Genomic DNA, 21,943 nt, shown 5'->3' with positions numbered 1-21,943 from the left:
CCCGAAGCGTCCTCCGGGCCATCTCCAAGCCTTTCGGAGAGACGGCACCACTCGCCGCGGTTTCCTCAGCGCGACACCCGCTCCCGGGTGGTCAGTACCTTTCAGGAAAAAACTCCGAACTCCTCTCGGGGCCGCACTCTCCACAGTTCGACACCCCGGTGGAGCCCACACACAATCTAAGCCGCGCGCCGCGGAGACCCCCGAGCCGGCGTCAAAGCCTTAGGACAAAAATGTCCGGGCGCGTCACGGGACAGCCGCCTCCGGGCCCCACGCCCGGCCCAGCCACACACCCTGCCTCTGTGCCCAGGAGCTGCGCCGAAATCCGGGGCAGGGAGCACGGAAGCCGGGCGGCGCCGGCCAGCGAGGGCGCCGTTCGACCCCGGACTCACCGTCAGCTCGGCCGCCGCAGCGGGGAGGCAAGGGGCGGGTAGGGGGGGGAGACACAATATGGCAGAGCACCGCAGCTACTGCCGGCAGCTTCCAGCAACCGCCTCCGGGAAGACACGGCAACGAGAAGGCAGCGGCAGCTGCGGTGGCGGCCTCGGCGGCACCACATCCCCCTCCCTCCTGCTTCCTCCCGCTCCCTCCGCCCCCCGCTGCCATGGCAACACGGCGCCTAGGAGATTAGCCCCGCCCTTCCCTCCTGCTCCCTCCTCCCTCATCCTTTCTGGAGGGGTGCTCGGTCTGCCCCTTCCCGTCCCCTCCCACCTCCTACAGAAGGGCGGACGGACCCAGGGGACGCCTAGAACAACGGGTAGGGGAGGAAGGGGTGTCTGAAAGGGCGGGGCTCGCACGGAAGGCCGGGCGGAGACGAGAAGGGCCGTGCCGCTTTGAGCTGAGGAGGGGCTGGAGAAGGCGGGAAAATGGAAAGGCCTCGTCTGTCCGGGGAGGACCTATAGGAGTGTGGTGGGGCGCGCCGCAGCCGCTGACTGGCGGAGGAGGCGTGGGGGCGGGGCGAGGGTGGCCGCCCATCGGACAGCGGTGCCAGTGCCGGGACTGCAACGACAACCCCCAACAACTCCAACTTTTATGGGTTTCCCCAGGAGCTTTCCGCCATTGGCCAGGCTTTTTGAAAGCCCTATAGAAAGGATAAAGCATTAATAGAAACTTAATCGTCACCCTCGCTGACTGAAATTTTGTGTGGAAACTGAGCTCAGTGTATTTGTGGTGGAAAAAAAGACTTTGGAATCAGAACCAAAATTTAATGAGCATGCATTTCCAGAGTGCCCACTAAGAGCTTGGGACTGGGCTAAGTCCTTTATATGCATTGTCATAACGGTAGTGCTAACATAGCGTTACCAGATAAAATACAGGAGTGCCCAGTTACATCTGAATTTCAGGGAAAGGTACAATAATTTTTTAATATGAGAATGTTCCATTTGGGATATTCTTTCTGATTTGTGTTGTTTGTTAGATCTGCCAACCGTATCCTAACTCTTACAAATTCCCACTTTACAGATATGGAAACTGAGGCTTAGAAAAATAACCTGTCAGATATAAAGTAAGTGGCTCTGTTTTATTATTACTATGATACTAATAATTAAATCTCTGAATATGTATACCCACGCCTTCAAAAACTAGAGTAGTGATATATATGTACCTCACAAATGTGTTGAATGGGTTAAAAGAAAAAGTATAGGAAACAGACCGGGGCTGTGCCTGGGGTACAGGAGGTGCTCACAGGTTTATTTCCTTCCCGCACAATGAATGTTAACCAGACATTCCCGATGTGTCAAGCTCTGGGTACAAGTGAGCTGAGTATGGAACAAGCTGCCTACTGACAATAAGACAAGTCAAGCTGTGGGGGTGACAGAGATACAGAAGAATTATAGGCGTCAGGATATATAAAAACAAAAATGGAAGTTTGAGCCCCTCGTTCTACAAATGAAAACGCAGCATTTATACGATTTGTCCAGAGTTGTCTGCTAGTTCCGTTTGTTTTTCATCACACTGTCCTGAAGGGCCTCACAGCTGCATTCAGAGCAAGAGACAGCAAGACAAATGGACAATGCGCTTCAACTGAAACGGGAGTTACTCATTCTCTCCCTTCAGAGCAATCATGGCTGGCCCCTCCTGTGGACACACTGAAGGAAGTCCCTGTAGTAGAAAGGAAGCTGCGGAAAGAGGGAAGGGAGGATTGAGAGAGGGTGGCTTCTGGAGAACCACAGCCTCCTCAGACCTCAGTCTCGTTTTTCTGTCTGCTAGCCATTGTACTGGTGATCATTGGCATACTATAGGTCTCCATCTTCTTGCACACACACAGGAGTTTTCAAAAGTAGGTTTATAATTACATTATGACATTCTTCTGAGTTAATAAAGCTACCGTAGTAATCATAATCTGCATGTCTTTTTCCGTACAAGCAATTGTAAACCTACTTTTGCCCACCCCTGCATTGAACTTTAGTTTCTCTTTTTCCTTCTAATCTATTTTAAACTCAGGTGGGCAAACAGTCCCCATCAACTCTAGAAGAATGATAGAATTTGAGAGCTGGAAGTTATATATACGTTAGAGATATGTCATCCAGGAGCCAAATCTATCATGGATGAGAAAATAAATCCAGAAAAATTATGTAATTTGTCCAAAGCCACAGAACGAAGCTACAGCATCTTCATCCACTAAGTTCTTTGTACTGATTCTTTCTACTCACTGACTCATCCTAGAGAGGCTGAACCCATTTAAATGATCTCTGTGGGTGAGGTTCATTCAGGTCTCTTAGGAAATCTGTCACACTTAGTTTAGAGTCCAGGGACACTTGTGTACTTAGAGGCTTTTTTAGAGGACTTTGAACACCCACCAAAGAAGAGCTCTGATTAAAAATAATTATGATTCAGCATAAATAGCTTTCCCCCAAAGTTTACAACAGTAAAAAGGCTAGGAAACCAGAACTTAACTCTTTAGGAAAAAGAGGATCCTGGCATTTAAGGTCTCTTGCAAAGCTATTGTTAGTTCTCCAAAACCTTTAAAAGAACATATTTAATAGTAAAATTTATTGGAAGACAAATGCATTAGAAAATACATTGTTTAATCCTGACTGGTGTGGCACAGTGGATTGAGTGCCGAACTTCGAACCAAAGGGTTGCTGGTTCGATTCCCAGTCAGGACACATGCCTGGGTTGCAGACCAGGTCCACAGTAGGGGCACACGAGAGACAACCACACATTGATGTTTCTCTCCCTCTCTTTCCCCCTCCTTTCTCCTCTCTAAAAATAAATAAATAAAATGCTAAAAAAAAAAAAAGAAAATACATTGTTTAAAATGCTTTCACGTTTAGGGTGAAAAATGGTAGGAACACAAATACACATGTTTAAATTTTAAACATTTATCATTATATTACATGTATTTAATAAAAGACTTTTTGATTGTGAATTAATGATTCTAAAAATAACCAGTTTATCAATAAGGAATCTAGATTCCCTTGAAGTCAATGACCATGTCTTTTTCATCTTTCTGGTCTAAATTCTTAGAACAGCTTTTGGAATAGAGGCAATGTTCAATTCTTATATTCTTATCAGTAAAAGTATTCTTGTTAGTGAAAGAAGTAGCTTTCTTCAAATTACATGGTATGAGGACTACCATATAACATTCCTAAGTACTGATCTGCCACCTGGGCAAAAAAAAGTAGAATTGTGAAGAAAGTCTATGTATTTTTCCTTTAAGGATTTTTTTTTCATTGTACACCCTAAAAGCAACTACCTATACTTAATAATATCTACATTTCTATAAGCCCTGGTATTGGCAGTAATATGGATCAATCCTCCTACTGAGGACACTAAAAAAACTCAACAAAATATAAAAGAATACCATCTCAAGGCATCAGAGAGCTTACAAAATAGGAATTACCAGGCCATGATCTGAGGAACAGTGGAAACCCAGGAAGGTCCATTTTCCTTTCCATAGAAAGTTGCTGAGAGGATGAATGAACAGAGATGGGGTCTGGCAATTAGAGTTCAGGGTGTGTTAAGGGATGGGGGCAGGAGAACTCTGTTGAAGCCCCATCTCCTTGGATGGTAAATCCAAATGGCTATATCCTAGAAGTGAAGGGGCTATATTTAAATCAGCTCGATTCCAAGATTAGATTTAGGTAATTCCTTTGAGTTCATGCCCCCAAGCACTTGGCAGAGGCCAACTAATATTCTAAAATATGTGGAGGAAAGTAATATCATCATTTATATAAATAATGTTACAAATACAATGTCTAGTACATAGTAAGAAATAATTAGTCACCCAAGGAAACAAGAAAAACATAGCAGAAATACCAGAGAACAAATGCAGATCCCAGAGGGATTTGGATAGTGAAATTATCAAACAGTTTTCCCCTTCTAATTTTGGAATTTCTGATCCTGGGAAACAGAATCAAATGAAATCTCAAGTTCAATGAGAACTTGGTTCATTTACATATTTCACTGAAGAGATAAATATTATATTGGTTTTATGTAGTCTTCAAGTATATATTTAAAGAGGTTTTTTTGTGTGTGTTAGTTTTCCTGTCACTTCAGTTCCTTTATTATGTATGTTTGATGATTTTTTCCTATGAAAATACTGAAGATATGGAGATATTTTGCACTTTAGTCTTGATGAAAAGTACACAATATGTTCAAAGCTTCCCCAATATTTTTTATGTTGGTAGCTATGTAAGTTAAGAACATGACACAGAACCAACAATGGGAAAAAATGTTTGCTTTTGTTTTCAAAGTGTGTTTAGCATTTTGGGTTGCCATATATGAGTTTATAAATTTGGTGGTCTGCTAATTACACTCTAGAAAAGCAAGTTAACAGAGCTTGAGACCTGCCCTTACATGCAGTAAAAGATAATTCTGTACAAGAATATCAGCCAGTAGGCTAAAAGTCATTCTACTCTTCTGAATTTAGTTTTATATTGAGGGACAGTGTTTGGTATTTGGACCCAGAGGACTTTATGATGACAGGTCAGAAATAAGATGGACTTGTGTGTTACTTTTCATCCCTGTTCTGTATTCAGGTATGTTTCCAATTTTATATTATCACAGTAGTCACAAAGACATGTTTGCATTGAGAAATTAACCCTACAGGGTTTTCATCTGTCATTTTTGACAGATTGGAGTCACTTGATGTTTTAAATCTTTAGCCCAATATGAAAACTTAAAGGCTTATTCAACTTTTTACCATTTTACTGAAAATACTAAAATTTGCTTTTACACAGTTTTTTGGAGGGGTGGTGGTAATCTGTGCCATGAAATTTGGAAACCACTGAAAATCAAAGGACATTTTGTATTCAATTCCTTTTTCTGATGTTATGTTACATTGTATAGATTATTAATGCATGTCCACTCAGTATAACCGTGGTTTTGTGATATAATTGTTCAGATTTTATTGGTGACATTAGATTAGTAGTTGCATTAAATAACTAAGTTCCCTTTGTGATTATTAATTGAAAAAATAACAAATGCATACTGTGTATACATAAATATAACACAAGATTAAAAATTTAGGCAAATAAGTAGAAACTTAAATAATCAGATGGAATTTTAGGACCAATAAATTCCCTAATTGAAAATAAGAACTTGATGTTCTTACAGCATATTAGACACAGACAAAGATAGATTTAGTGAGCTAGAAGATAAGTCAGAGGAAAATATACAGAAAGAAGCACAAAGAAGAAAAAGGATTAAAAATACAAAAAACAGGAGAAGCACATGGAAGATACCATGATAAAGTTTAATACACATATAAATGGAATTCCAGAAGGAAAGGAAAGATAGTAGTGGGCAGAAATATTTGAACTAATGAATCCCCATCAGGATACATTTTTTTAAACCCACACAGTTGACACATAGACACATCATGAAAAAACTGCTACAACTCCAAGACAGAGCAAACACTTAAGAGCAGCAAGGGAAAATGGAATTGATCTTTAAGGAAACAATAATTAGACTGGCAACTGACTTTTTAAAAGAATTATCTGAAGCCAGAAATTGATGGAATTATAACTTTAAAGGACTGAAAGCAAATATATTAAGAATGAAGATAAAATTAAGACATTTTTAAACAAACAAATTAGAGTATTTGTCACCAGCATATTCACAGTGGCATTCTTTAGGCAGAAGGAAAATATCCCAGTTTTAAGGTCAGAGATACATAAGGAAATAAAGATCAATCAAAATGATAAATATATAGATGAATAAATTAATATTGATATTGTCTATATAAGGCAATAATAGTAATGTCTTTTGTATATAAAAATACAGAGCAGTAGTATAAAACTCAGGAGAGGGTAAATGAAATCAAGTGTTCTAAAATCTGTGCATTGTCTTAGAGAATGGAAAAAGTTACAATTAATAGTAGTCTGGTAACTCAAGAATCCATCTTGCTCAAGTGACTGTGGAGGCTTAGTAAGTCCAAAATCTGCAGAGTAGGCTAGCAGCCTGGAGACCCAAGGAAGAGCTGCAGTTTGAGTCCAAAGGTAGTTTTCTGACTGAATTTATCCTTGCTCAGGGGAGGTCAAGTCTTTATTCTTTTAAAGTCTTCAACTGATTGGATGAGGCCCACTCATACTCTGGAGGATAGATAGTCTGCTTTCCTCAAAGTCCATCAATTTAAATGATCTTATTGAAAAATATATTTACAGAAATATCTATAAAAATGTTTGAACAAATATTTGGGCACTTTGTGTGGCACAGCCAAGCTGACACAAAATTAATCATAACACTATGCAGCTTCCAATCTAAAAGGGGGACAAAGGGAATGGGCTAATAAAAAATAATCAATCCAAATGCAAAGTAGGAGAAATATGAGGGCATATAACAGGCAGGACATGTAGGAAGTAATTAATGAGATGATAGATTTAAACCCAAATATATCACTAGTTACATTAAATGAAAACAGATCTTAATGAAAAAAAATTGTTTTGGTTACCTATTGCTATGTAACAAACTACCTCCAAACTTGGTAATCTTAAACTACCACCATTTTATTGCATTTCATGATTTTGTGTGTCAGGAATATGCATAGGAAATGAAAAGAATGGATCATCCCATCTCTGGGTGATGACTGCTGGGGCTAAAATGCCCTACCTGGATAGCTGCTTTACTCTCATGCCTGGCACTTCAGCTGGGATGGCTCCAATGGTGGGGGTTAGCAGGACCAGCTTGATTGAGATTGCATGTATGGGTCCTTCATTCTTACTGTTGATTGGGTTCTTTGGTTTTTGTTCAAGTGGTTTCATGACTTTCTCCTCTCCATATAGTCTCTCCAAGGGGATAGGGTTTTCAGAAGGACTTGGAGCTAGCATATTGTTATTTCTGCCACATTTATCAGATAAAGCAAAACACATGTCCTTCCCAGAATCAAGGAGAGGGAACTATATGAAAGTATAAATATTAAGAGATGGTAAACCCAGGGCTACCAATCCATTTAACCATCTAGCATAGATTGTGACACACTGCACACACACACAAGATCAGCTACATGCTGTTTACAAGGGATATATGTGGAACATGAAAATGCAAAGAGGTTGAGCCCCAGCTGGTGTAGCTCAGTTGGTTGAGCATCACCTCAAAACCAAGGTCCTCGGTTTGATTTCTCTTCAGGGCGAATGCCTGGGTTGCCTGCATTGCAGATTCAATCCCTTGGGGCACACACAAGGCAACCAATCGATGTTTCTCACATCGATATTCCTCACCCTCTCTTTCTCCCTCCTTTCTCCTCTATCTACAATAAAAAAAACATTTTTAATGTAAAAATGTTGAAAGAAAAAGGATGGAAAATAACAAAAACCATATAATATTATCAAAAGAAAGCTGGAGGCACCATATTAATATCAGATTCAGTTGACTGTAAGATAAAAAGCACTACTGGATATAAAGAGAGACTCTTCATAATGATAAAGATTTAATTTTCCAGGAAGATAAAAAAAATTCCAAGTTTTATTCCCCTAATAACATAACCTCAGAGTATATAAAGCAAAAATTACAGCACTACAAGGAGGCATATAAAATTGATAGTTTTAGCAGGAAATGCTATTATATTCATTTACTGAAAAAACAGGCTGACAGAAAATTCAGTAAGAATATAGGTTTGAACAACACTGTTAGCAAAGTTAAGTGTGAAGGCAGATGAGTACATTTCTATAGTCCTTTACATGTGAACAAATTTATCAGTTTATGTTATTTCTGTTTTGGCTCATGACATCTGAGGATGCTGAGTCAAGGCTGGAGAGAACCTATCCCTGTGTTAAAGATATAGTATTTACCATGTATACTTTTACCTTATTCATTAAATAAACATATTAAGTTTCAACTATGTGGCAGGCCCTGTACTTAGCACAGAGATGAAAACTGTAGTTAAAACTACAGACAAACAAATCAGAAAATATATAATGTGGTATGATAAGTGCAGTGATAGAGCTTTACATTAGGAGCAATGGGAATGGGGTCCTAACTCAGCCACAGGAGATGATGCCCGAGCAAAGTTTGAAGAAAAGAATGTGAAAGAGAAGTGGCAATGTGGGGATGGAGAGAGGAACCACACCTAGCAAAGCCTAGTTGTGAGAGAGCATGATTGTTCATCAGAGAACAGCCAGTTGCTTGGAATGGCTGGAGTATAAAAGGTTGCTGGAGTTAAGAGTTATCTGGTTGCAGGAAACAGAAAGTCATACCAGTTGGCTAAAATAAATGAGGAACATGTATAAAAATAGGCAGGGATTATGTGAGACACAACTGTGGGAAGCACAGACAACATTACAAGAAGTCTCGTTCCCCCTTTCTCTTTCTCATCTGATCTCTAGTTCCAGCTTTTCTTTGTATGTCTGCTTTATTCTGTCTGCAGACTGGCTTTGCTGCTCGCTTATCTGCTTGCATGAGGGCTAGTATTGCTGTCCCAAATGGTGGCCCGAGCTCTCCACCTCAGGCCACCACCCAATTTGCCCAACTTTACGGCTTAGCAACCCACAGTTATTACTTAGTCTCAAGATCCTAATTCCATATTTTAGGAGTTGTAATCTGACTGCTAAAGTTTCAACATACATGTAGATCAAGGGTCAGCAATGTGGCCTGGGGCTGGGAGTAGGTATAGACAATCTGGCCTGCCTTCCACTGTTGTAAGTAAAGCTTTTACAGAGCACAGCTACACACATTTATTTATATATTGGGTACGGCTGCTTTGGCATTAAAAGGATAGAGTTGAGTAGTTGTGACAGAGCACCAAAGGACTACAAAGCTGAAAATATTTACTTTCTAGACCTTTACAGAAATAGTTGACCCCTGCAGTTTGATGTGGAAATGTAGGGCCCTATAGAAGATTAGTGAAGGTCAACTCTGGTAACTGAAGTTCTGAGAGTTTTTTGTGGAAAAAAGATAATGTGGGGAAATGGCAACTGAGGAAGTATTTTGAGAAAAGATCAGCTTGAAGGCTCGAACACAGGGAAAAAAGTAATGAGTCTCAAGCATACACTATATTTTGTACACAAAGGTTGGAAGAGTGCAAGACCGTTACTTCTTAATCTGGAGAAGTTCATTAAGATGCTAAATTTAGGAGAGTGTGCCACCCTAACTACCTTTAAATAACTCACTTGTGGCAAATTTCCCAGACCCTGCACAGTTAGCTCTTGCTAGATGAACTGGCTGAGGCACAATGTTCACTTTATAAGATTTTTAAATGCGTGTCCAGAAGGTTAAATGTTGTTTACTTTTCAAAGAGAGAGAATGAGAACAAGACCTGAGAGAATGAGACAGATAGATGGAAAGATAGAGGCAGATAGGCTGAGACTTGCGGGTAGGAGGAGTTCAAATCTAGAATTTACCATTTGGTAATCGTAAGATCATTGTGGGGAAAATCTTTCATAAGCAGTCTTTGGTTGAGTAGAAAAATGATTTGAGTTTTAAAAACCTTAGAGATCATTTTAGTCCTTGCTATTCCAAGTGTTTTCTGAGCACACTCAGCAGCATTAACATCACCAAGGAGCTTTTTAGGAATGCAGAATCCCAGGCCCCACCCCAGACCCACTGAATAAGAATCTGAATTTTTGAAGATTCCACAGGTGATTCATATACACATCAAAGCATGAGAAATTGAAGCACTGAATTAGAATAGTAGTTTTTAGGCCCTTCAAAGTAGAACAGTTGTGGAGCTTTTTGTTTGAATGAAATCTTACCTGGAGTCCAACTCTTAAACAGATAGATCAAAGTGGACCTGCTCTGGTTGAAGATGGGCAGATGCTGAAAGGCAGAGAAGGGCTGGAAAAACCTAGGTATTTGCATCCAGTGTTCCTCAAGGAACACAATACTTTGAAAACTACTGGTCTAATGGAATGAGCATAAGTATTGATAATACCAGAATCTTAAGGGCCAGGCTTTGTCAAACTCCCAGGCCCTCTTCTGCTTCCACCTCATTGAGAAATTCCACTATAATGAATCCCTGTTAGTGATGGGATATGTCCTGCCTTTAGAGACTTGAAATTTTTAAAGACCTAGAAGTCACTGTTCTAGATCCCTTCTCTCAGTTTACAGACGGGGAAACTTGGGCTCAGGATGTGACCAATGAAACTCCATTAAAACACAGGCACATTTAAAACTATACTGATTGCTAACAAAAGAAGCTGCTATAGATTGAACGTTAGTGTTTTACCAAAATTCAAAAGTTGAAACTTAATGACCAATGCGATGCTATTAGGATGCGGGACCTTTGGGGAGTGATTAGGCCATGAGAGTGGATCCCTAAGGAGTGGGATTAGTGCCTTTATAAAAGAGACCCCACAGAGTTCCCCTTCCCCTTCTCCCATGTGAGGTTATAGCAAGAAGATGGCAGCCTATGAACTAGGAATTGGGTTCTCATCAGACACCAAATATCAGGACTTATTCAAAGGTTATATATACTGTTCAGGTAATAGCTAGATACAATGTATAATTTAGCCACTGATGATGTCCGAACAAGGCTGAACTACCTAATTGGCTTTATTTTCTTATTAGCAAAGACTGCATTTCACATTCTCTTCAAAAAATCTGAACTCTAAGAGAAAACAATGTTAACCTTAATTCAGTTCATATGACAAATTAAGTGACTTTTCCTTTTTATTTACTGGGCCTTTCTTGGGTGTCTGTGTTGCCACTTAATGGAGAAAGGTGTTGAACCTCACCCATTGCTGATCTGTGTTGGGTTTCTGCTCTCCAACCAGGCCCATATCTTCTTCCTTTCCCAAACGAGTTAAGAAGCTAATTTGCTGTGTGCTCAATAACAAATATGTGATGGAATAAAATGCATTCTTTTCTGTCTACCATATGATTTTAAGCATAAATTTTGTAGTAGAGGAAGGGATACAAGAAAGAAAAAAAGAATGAGAGCCCTCAAGATAGAAGCAATAGTCTCTTTATAACCTAATTTTCAGAGTGGCATCCCACCACATTCTGTTCATTAGGAGCAAGTTAATTAGGTCAAGACCACACTCAACAGGAAGTATTTGTACGAGGGCATGAATACCAGTGCAGGGATCATTGAGGACCATCTTAGAAACTGCCAACCAATGTAGTATATCCATATTGTGGTACTATTCATCAATAAAAAGTAACAAGATACAGAGATGTATTACAAATGTATGAACCTCAGAAACACGAGGCTAAGTAAAAAAATTCAGCTGTAAAAGACTACATACTGTGTGATTTTATTATTTGACATTTTGAAAAGGCAAAACTGTAGAACAGAAAGCAGATCGGTGGTTACTTAGGGCTAGGGATGGGAGTGGAAGAAAGGGGAATTTTGGGGATTGATGGACACGTTCTAAAATGAGGTTGTAGTAATGACTGCACATCTCTATATGATTACTAAAAATTATTAACTAAATTGAACACTAACAAAAAAGATGGCATGGGATACAGAACAACTGGCCTGTACCTTTCAAAAAATGCCGATATCATGAAAGGCAGAGGAATTATGTCAGATTAAAAGAAACTAAAGTGGCATGACAATGAACTTCTAGGCATGATCCTGGATAGGATCCTGAATATGGTCGGGAGGGTCTCGGAGGAATGCCATAAGGACATTATTGGGAATATTACAGAAATTACTTATGGACTATAGATAGATAATAGTATTGTATCCATGTTAAATTTTCCATATAACTATCTTGTGGAAAATGCCTTTATTCTTAATAAATACATATTTAGGGATAAGTTTGCACATTTTCTGCAACTACCTCTCAACTAGGTCAGAAAAAAAATTATATGTGTTTAGAGAACATGGAAAAGTGATAGAGCAAATGTAGTAAATTGTTAATAATTGGGGAATTTGGGTGAAGGGTATATGGGAATTCTTTGTCCTCTCCTCATAATTCTTTTGTAAGTTTAAAATTATTTCAAAATAAAAAATCTAAAACAAAAATGTTTAAACACAATTCTCCCTCTGTCCCTTAGCTTCAGCCAGGATCAAACACAACTACCAATACAAATAGAAAAATCAACTAGAGAAATAAAGGAAACGAATGATTTTGACTTAGTACTGTCAGGTACTGTTTTTGTTTTAATTCTTACACAACTCTTAAAGCACTGGTTCTTGACCTCGTCTGCACATTACAATCACCCAGCATGTTTATATCTCCCTATACCCTGGTAACAACCACACTGATGAATTTAAAAACTCTGGTGGGGGTGGAACCTATTCACCAGTATTTCTAAAGCTCTCTAGGTGATTCCATTGTGCAGCCAAGGTTGAGACCACTGCTTTGCACCTAAAGCTTTATTATTGCCCTTTTACAATGGTCAAGGTTGGGGTCCAAGGAGATTCAGCAAATTTCTCTTGGTTACATAGCTTGTGGAAGTGGCAGAGAGGGTAGAAGTAGATACGGTCACACAGAAAAAGAGTGGGGGTGACTGTGGGACCCAATTTTGGGGCTCTCTTCACCACATGTCTCTTCTCAGGTCTTCAACTGGCTTTTCCAAACCTGGACTACAGGCAAGTAGCTGAGCTGAATGTTGCAAAATACAATCAGACCTGCTTTGGATTTTAAGGAACTTACAGAATTGCAAGAGCATATGAAGAAAAGCAGTGGACGTTAAAAATTCTATAGAAGTGCTTAGGTGCTTTTTGAAAGGGTAAAATCAACTGATGGGAGTAATTTAATCAGGAACAATTTCTTTCTTAAGTGGTTAAGGACATTAACATCAGTAAACATTTCTTTGGAACTTATCTCCTTTCAACTTCTTCCCCAACTGTTTTCCTCTTTGTTCCTCCTTAAATGTTCCTCAGCTAGACAAAACAGACCTAAATTTTTTAAATTGTAAAATAATAAATTTTGAAAAGGCTTCACTTCAAATTTAGAATAATTAAATGTTTCCTTTAAGCCCTGTTTCTCAATAACTTATAAGTCATTATGAAGAATTATGTCCTCAGTTTAGTCCATCTATTAATTTTGCATATTGCTGAACAGATAATATTAATATGTAATTAAACCTTAATTTTTCTCCCAACCATATAGTAACAAACCTTTTCAAGTGCTATTTAAGCTGAAGAGGAGATCCGACCCACAGTTTATCACTTGGTTCATTAGCATAATAATATGGCTACAATTTGCATTTGACTAGGGGGTTGTTCTTTCACCTCTACAATCTTATTCGAGGAATATCACAGTTTTTGGTGGATTTTTAAAACAATTGTCTATCTACACGAGGGAAAATAGGTGATGCTGATACAAGAAGTTTGGAAGTGAATTAATTGCTCTGAAACAATCCATGTTGGTTTAGCCCCTTAGGGGTGTTATTTGCACAGCTCTTGCAAATGCTCAATTCACATTGCATTTAACAAAATCAACCCTAAAACATTTCTCACACTTCCTAATGAATGATTCCTCTTTTTCTTAATCTCAAATTACCTATGTCCTGCAGTAATTTAGGATGGCTCTACCTGGATAAGGGAAAGTGTGGCTGGGGCTTTCCAATAGTTTTTCCAGGTAACTAATTTGGAATGAATTAGCTCCTTTCTAGCCAGTTATGGTGCAAAGCATTTACCTTGATGTGGATACACATAGAAAAGAAATTAACTGGACCATGTTGATGGCAGTCTTCCTAACAATCGAGATTTTTATTATTAAAAATGTAATTAAATATTTAAGTAATAGCAAGGCCTGTAGCAAAAAGCACACACTGTATAAAGAGATGGGGTATCTGGTGTAATGAGGCCATTGCTTTCTGTATGAGCTATAGACTGAATAATTGTGCCCCCACTCCTACTAATTCATATGCTGAAACCTAATCCCCAATGTGAAGGTGTTTGGAGGTGGGGACTTTGGGGGGTGATTAAGTCATGAGGGTGGAGCCCTCATGAATGAAATTATAAAGATCCAAGTGACCTGCCTTCACCCCCATCCACAGTGTGAGGACACAGCAAAGATATGGTGGTTTATAAAATAAGAGCTTGGTCCTCACCAGACACCAAATCTGCCAGTGCCTTGATCTTAGAATTCCCAGCCTCCAGACTGTGAGAAATAAATTTCTGTTGTTTATGCTACCCAGTTTATGATGTTATTATAGCAGCCCAAATAGACTAAGACAATATGTACCAGGTGCACCAGTATAAGGAGATAGATATTTTACTGGATAATAATATAAATATAATATATACAACAGGTCCTTGAATAATGTCTTTTCATTCCACATCATTTTGTTACAATGTTGATGAGGGAAAATAATCAATTCCTGGATGTGCAAACTCTCTGTCTGGAGTTTGCACATTATCCCCATGTTTGTGTGGTTTTTCTCCCAGAACTCTGGTTTCTTCCCATGTCCCAAAGATGCACACATTAAGAAATTGATATGTCTAAATCATCCCAGTATGAATGAGCCTGGGGTGCGAGGGTGTGAATGCACCCTGCAATGGAAGAGTGTGCTATGTAGGGCTGGTTCCCACCTTGTACCATGAACTGGAATAAGTGAGCTGAAAAATAATTATCTCACTTGTTTTTATTAATCTTTCTTACATGTACACATAACTCACATTTATTTCAGTGTTTCGTATTAGAGATGTTTGGGGTTTTTATTTAGAAGTTTGGTGATGTTTTTGTGACCAGAAATATGTTATAGGAACTCAATCCTCATTTATATCAATAACCCTATGGTAAATTGTTTTGAAGGTTTTACTTATTTATTCTTAGAGGGAGAGGGAAGGGGAGAGAGAGGGAGAGAAACATTGATGTGTGAGAGAAACATTGATTGGTCGCCTCTCATGTGCACCCTGACTGGGGACAGGGCGAACAACCCAGACATGTACCCTGAGTGGGAATTGAACTGGCAACCTTTGACTTTGTGGGAAGACATCCAACCAACTGAGCCACACCAGTCAGGACATTGAGAACTTACTTTGTGCGCGCGCGCGTGTGTGTGTGTGTGTGTGTGTGTAGTGGGGGTTCAGAAGGAGTCACACCAAGATGTGCCTCTGTGGTATATAGACTATTTTGAGCTAAAGACAACTTTAGCCCAGGGCTCAAGGGACACTTCTCCTCCTTTAAATGCCTAGAACTTGAATTAGGAGCTTTGCCAATAATAGATCACTAGAGATAACCGTTTTGACCTATCTATAGGGCAGGGAAAACCTCTGTTTACTAAATGTCTCTTCTTATCATTCTGCAATGAGCCTTTGCAGCCCCCTAGACAATTTACTTCATCTCTAGCTCAGAATGTCATATATACCCATGTTCCCTCTCTGTCTCTAAATTTCTCATGCATGTGGGGTCTCTGACTTTCTCACATTGGTGGGGTTCCCCATACATATATATATATATATATTAAATTTGGTTATTATCTCTTGCTAATCTGCCTCACATCTGTTTGATTATTTGACCAGCCAAAAGAACCTTGAAAGTAGAAGACATTTTTTCCCTCCCCCACTATAATATATATTTGTCAAAGCAATACAGAGATATGATCAGATTACTAGGGAGGAGTAAGAAGGGGCCATAACAGGAGGTTGCCTGAGGCAATGATAAACAGTCTAGGGTGGGAGTGGCTGAGAAGCTGACTGCCTCAGACTGCATGAAATTTTGGGCCAGAAGATTTAAAATAAAAGGAAGGCAGAGACTGGCTTTCTGGCTCTCTTCTTCGAGGATGCATGGATGATTGTGCTGCAGCTGCCTGCATTTCCCAAAAGATGGCACTTTGGATGGAAGAAGAAACTCCAAGCACAGCCTGGATCGGGCTGGCCTGGCAAGAGGATGGCAGGGTTATTCTTTAGGTATTCTAAAGGGGATGGGCTCTGAGGCAGAAGCCTGCCATTTTTTCCAAAATTGTGTACCTTTCATATCTTATGTTGCTTTAGTGTGTAAACAAATCCTATAGAAATAAGAATTTTAAACGAAAAGGGGGAATGATACAGAAACTCAGAAGTTAAAGATTTTAGCCTTAATTGATAGGCTTAAGTGACTAATGCATGTGGAAAGCTGTTGTTCCAAAACTGTGTAGCTTTTGAATGAAGACTCCTTTCCTTTATTACCAAACCTTTTCCTCTGGAATTTTGCCTAGAGGGTGTCGGCAAGCAGTAGGTCCCCACTTGCTGTTTGGTAACAAAAGAGAAACATTTCTTTCTTTTTAGGAGACATCAAATACTTAATAGGTCCCTCAGCTCAACTGATAAGATGGTCTTTTCCCTGTCCTGGGACAAAGTGCCAAAAACTCTCTTGCAGTGGAGATGGGGTCTGCAATACCTGTCAATTAGGAGTGTAAAATAATTACTTGATAGAGGTAAAATTTCTGGAATGCTGACAAGAGGATTTTTTTTGTGTGTGTGGGCTGTGATGGAGGTCTTTTTGGTCACACAGGTGACTTTCTATTGCATCTCTTTTAAGAAAAATTACCTGAGAGTAATTCAGGGGGAGGAAGGAGAATAAAAGAGGAATGATGCTAATAGTTAACAAGCAACTACTCTATGCAAGACACTACGATAAATACACTTAACCGATGTTATCCTGTTTAATTCTCTCAGCATAAAATAGAGGGCTTATTTTTCTGACAAATAATGGAGTTATAGTAAGTTACCTAAAGTAACAGTAAACTAATAAAGCAGAGTTCAAACCCAGTTTTATGGGCTCTAAAACCTGCTTTCTTTTTACTACACCACATTGCTGTCAAAATGTAAGAAGTTTCAATAAAACCTGATTAGAAAATGAAGCTGAATATTTGACATTCTGTTGAGGAAAACAGAATAAGATTTGGGAGTAAATATGGTAAAAAGAGTTCAGTGTATTGCTCAGGACGTGGGAGGAGCAGACAAGAAGATAAGTAGAAATAAAGAACAGGAGAATCCAGACTTCTCACAGACCCAGGACTAAGAATAGAATGTGCTTTGGTAACTGAGCAGACCAACAACTCACAGGATAGACTTCTTCCAAGTTGAACAAAGATGAACTGTAAGCCTATATATGCAGAACTATATGTAGCTATGGTTTTCGAAAAACAGTTTTATCATTTATGGTTGCTTCAAGATTAGCCTAAGTGTTTATGAAATGTCATTGAAAATTTACTAAGAGCAGGAATATAAGAGAAAAGTGGGACTGTATATAAGGGCAGTTCTCTAGAGTATATACAGGGGAATGCAATTATTGGAGCAATGGGTATGTGGATCTGCATGTTAACAAGATGTTACCAAAGCAAGGGAGGTTAGTTGTTTCTAGGAAATCACTCCAGGAATATGACCTGATCTCTCTATGGGAGGAAAAGGAAATTGCCTTCACCCTGTCAACAATTCACCAACCTCATGAAGAACTCATTATGAATGTGGCACTGGATTCTGGGAGATGCTAATAAATCCTCAGGATGGTTTCTGCCTTTGAGGAGCACATCATATGATGTGGAACCAGAGCATGGACCCCTGAAACACTAAATAAAACCTGGTGGTGAGGGGCTGCCTTGGGAGGTCAGGGACAGGAGAGATGTGAAGAACTGTGTGATAAAGAAGGCCTTCTGAGGGACTTGAGCAGGGCCTAGAAGGACAGGACGGTGAGAGGAATTAGGTTGGGGCAAATAAGAGAGGGAAAGAGAGACAGGTGAGAATATCCAGGCTTGGGTCTTTTGATCCCTGATCCATATACATGACTTATTCACCATATACATGCATGAATGTATATATTTCTTTACACTTAAAAAGTACATTACACTTTCCGGACCTGGTGAAATCGGAGGCGCCATCATGGGAGTCAACATCTACCACGACGAAGACTGAAAGGTTTGGTGTAAGGAGATCAAGAGCTAGGACACTTACCCAAGGCTGTTGGTCAAGCTGTACCTGTTTCTGGCCACATGAACCAACTCCATCTTCAATGAAGTGGTGCTGAAGAGGCTGTTCATGAGTGGCACCAATTAGCCCCCTCTGTCCTTTTCTCAGTGATCGGGAAGATGAAGCTTCCTGGCCAGGAGGGCAAAACCACTGTGATTGTAGGGACTATAGCCCATAATGTGCATGTCCAGGAGGTGCCCAAACTGAAGGTGTGTGCATTTTGTGTGAGAAGCTGCACCAGGAGCCTTATCCTTAGGGCTGGAGGCAAGATCCTCACCTTCAGCCAGCTGGCCCTAGACACCCCTAAGGACCATGACACCATTCTGCTCTCTGGTCCTAGCAAGGGCCAAGAGGTGTACAGGTGTTTTGTCAAGGACCTAGGAACCCTTCACAGCTACACCAAAACTTACATATACTCCAAGGGCCAGAAGTTCTAGCACTCAAGAGGCTCATAGGCTAGCTGGGGCTACAAAAACTAACCCCTTGTTATTAAAAAGATTTTGGATGCTAAAAAAAAAAGAGTACATTACACATATTACTGGTATGAGTGTAAGTTAACGCAACCACTTTGAAGGGCCATTTGATAATATCCAAGTAATTTACACCCTTTGTTTCAATGATTTTATTCCTAGATTACATACCCTAGAGAAATTCCTCCTCATGTGCTTAAGGGAACATGTATAGAATGGTCATTGCATGTTTTTAACAAGATATTAGAACTAACTTGCATGTTAACCCATAGGAAAATGGATAAATTGTGGCATATTCATCCATGGGAATATCAATGATACAACAGTTAAAATCAATGCAGTGGAACTATATATACATCAATATGAATAAATTTTAAAAACAATGATGAGGGATAAAATTGCAGAGGAATGTATTCAGAATGATATTCATATAAAGTTTTAAAAACATGCAAAACACTCCTTTATATTACCCATGTGTAGTAAAAATATACCACAATACAGTCATCCCTTGGTATCTGTTGGGAGGATGGTTCCTTCTTGGGTCCAAGTTCTGGGACACTCTGAGAATACCAAAATCAATAGATGCCCAAGTCCCTAATATGAAATGGTGTAGAACAGTGCATACAGTTGACCCTCTGCATCTGTGGATTCCCAATGGCAGATCGAAAAAACTATTTTTAATCTGTGGATGCAAAATCTGGGCATACAGAGGGGCAACTGTATATTTATTGAAAAAATTAGGGGGACTTCTGGCCAAGATGGAGGCATAGGTAGACAAACGGTGCCTCCTTGCACAACCAAATGAAGGACAAAAACACATTTAAAAACAAAAAACAACCAGAACTGACAGAAAACTGAACTGTATGGAAGTCCAACAACCAAGGAGTTAAAGAAAAAACATTCATCCAGACCTGTAGGAGGGGCGGAGATGGCAGCCAGGCAGAGAGGACTAGTGGCAGGGCTGCGGCTGGAGGACCAGGACAGGCAAGGCAGTGGCTGGCTGACTGGGCAGTCCCACATTCATGTGCGGATAAACCAGGAGGACAACCAAGAGGACAAACCAGGGGAGCGAGACAGACCCCATACAACCTAGAGTTCCAGTGTGGGGGAAATAAAGCTTCAAACCTCTGACTGAAAACACCTGTGGGGGTTGAGGCAGCAGTGGGAGAAACTCCAAGCCTCACAGGAGAGTTCATTGGAGAGACCCACAGGGGCCTAGAACGTACACAAACCCACCCACCCGGGAATCAGCACCAGAAGGGCCTAATTTGATTGTGGGTAGTAGGGGAAGTGACTGAAAACTGGCTGAGAGCTGAGCAAGTGGCACTGTTCCCTCTCAGACCCCTCCCCCACAGACAGCATCACAACGCAGTGCTGTGAGTTACCCTGCCCTGGTGAACACCTAAGGCTCCACCCCTTACTATGTAACAGGTGCCAAGACAAAAAAAAAAAAAAATGGCCCAAATGAAAGAACAGATCAAAGCTCCAGAAAAAATACAACTAAGCGATGAAGAGATAGCCAACCTATCAGATGCACGGTTCAAATCACTGGTAATCTGGATGCTCACAGAATGGGTTGAATATGGTCACAAATTAGAGGAAATAATGAAGGCTATGCTAAGTGAGATAAAAGAAAATGTACAGGGAACTAACAGTGATGGGAAGGAAACCGGGACTCAAATCAACGGTTTGGACCAGAAAGAAGAACAAAACATTCAGCCAGAACAGAATGAAGAAACAAGAATTCAAAAAAATGGGAGAAGCTTTGGAACCTCTGGGACAACTTTAAACTTTCCAATATATGAATCATAGGAGTGCCAGAAGGAGAAGAGGAAGAGCAAGAAATGGAAAACTTATTTGAAAAAATATTGGAGAACTTCCTTAACCTGGCAAAGGAAATAGACTTCCACGAAGTCCAGGAAGCTCAGAGAGTCCCAAAAAGTTGGACCCAAAGAGGAACACACCAAGGCACATCATAATTACATTAGCCAAGATTAAAGATAAGGAGAGAATCTTAAAAGCAGTAAGAGAAAAGGAGACAGTTACCTACAAAGGAGTTCCCAGAAGGCTGTCAGGTGATTTCTCAAAAGAAAACTTTCAGGCAAGAAGGGGCTGGCAAGAAGTATTCCAAGTCATGAAAGGCAAGGACCTACATCTAAGATTAGTCTATCCGGCAAAGCTTTCATTTAGAATGGAAGGGCAGATAAAGTGCTTCCTAGATGAAGTCAAGTTAAAGGAGTTTATCATCACCAAGCCCTTATTATATGAAATATTAAAGGGAGTTATCTAAGAAAAAGAAGATAAAATATATGAACAGTAAAATGACAGCAAACAGTTATTAACAACCACACCTAAAACAAAAACAAAAGCAAACTAAGCAAACAACTAGAACAGGAAAAGAATCACAGAAATGAAGATCACATGGAGGGTTATCAGCAGGGGAGTGGGAGGGGGAGAGAGGGGGGAAAAGGTGCAGAGAATAAGTAGCATAAATGGTAGGTAGAAAATAGGGGGAGGTTAAGAATAGCATAGGAAATGTAGAAGCCAAAGAATTTATATGTATGACCCATGGACATGAACTAAAGAAGGGGAATGAGGGTGGGAGGGTGTGTGCAGGGCAAAGGGGAATAAAGGGGGGAAATGGGACAACTGTAATACCATAATTGATCAAATATATTTTTAAAAAAAGAAAAAATGAGTATATGTGAACCCACATAGTTCAAACTGTACTACATATTATTTATGATGTGGTAAAAAAAAATTACAGTAATGGTAACCCTGACAGTGACAAAGTTGAATATAGCTGGGAAGGGGCCTTCAACAGTTTGTGTAATATTTTATTTTTTAAACTGTGTAAAGGGCATGCGGGTGCTTATTTTTTCAGTCTCAGATATTTCACATGCCTGTAGTATTTCAACTTAAAAACATTAGAAGAGGGGGAAAAAAGACTGAAAAGAAACTCAGTAAAGATTTAACAGTATTTGTTGGGATTACATGTAGATTAAAATTTCTCCTTTATATTATTGTATATTTTTCAAAATAAATATATTGTTTTAATTTAAAATTTTATAAGTAAAAATTCAAACCCAGAGTACACTATAGAGATGCTATATTGCAAGGAGCTAGAACAGTAATTGGCACATATTAAAGTCTCAGTAAATATTTACTGAATGAATGAATGGAGTGGATGAATGAATAAGTGAGACTTTAGCAATATATGCTAGTAGGGAGGAGGAGAAAGCTAGGGATA

General features: G+C 39.7%; 1 protein-coding gene and 1 pseudogene across 2 annotated transcripts in view; one reads left to right on the top strand and one right to left on the bottom strand.

Moving 5' to 3' along the window:
- FOXN2 (forkhead box N2) overlaps positions 1 to 585 on the bottom strand; it is a 53,228-nt gene extending 52,643 nt beyond the window's left edge. The window contains exon 1 of one of the 2 annotated variants that reach the window (XM_053924789.1): positions 390 to 585. The gene's annotated coding sequence lies outside the window, so the exon portion shown is untranslated. Of the gene's footprint in view, positions 1 to 98; positions 229 to 389 lie in introns of those variants that run through there. The other variant, XM_053924790.1, reaches the window with a different exon arrangement.
- A 17,551-nt stretch (positions 586 to 18,136) lies between these two features.
- Positions 18,137 to 18,702, top strand: LOC112298174 (large ribosomal subunit protein eL18 pseudogene; annotated as a pseudogene).
- Positions 18,703 to 21,943: the final 3,241 nt, after the last annotated feature.

This window comes from Desmodus rotundus, chromosome 5, assembly GCF_022682495.2.
Source record: "Desmodus rotundus isolate HL8 chromosome 5, HLdesRot8A.1, whole genome shotgun sequence".
NCBI lineage: Eukaryota > Metazoa > Chordata > Mammalia > Chiroptera > Phyllostomidae > Desmodus > Desmodus rotundus.
Note: the sequence above shows the minus strand (reverse complement) of the source record. Positions and strands in the feature narration are given on the sequence as shown.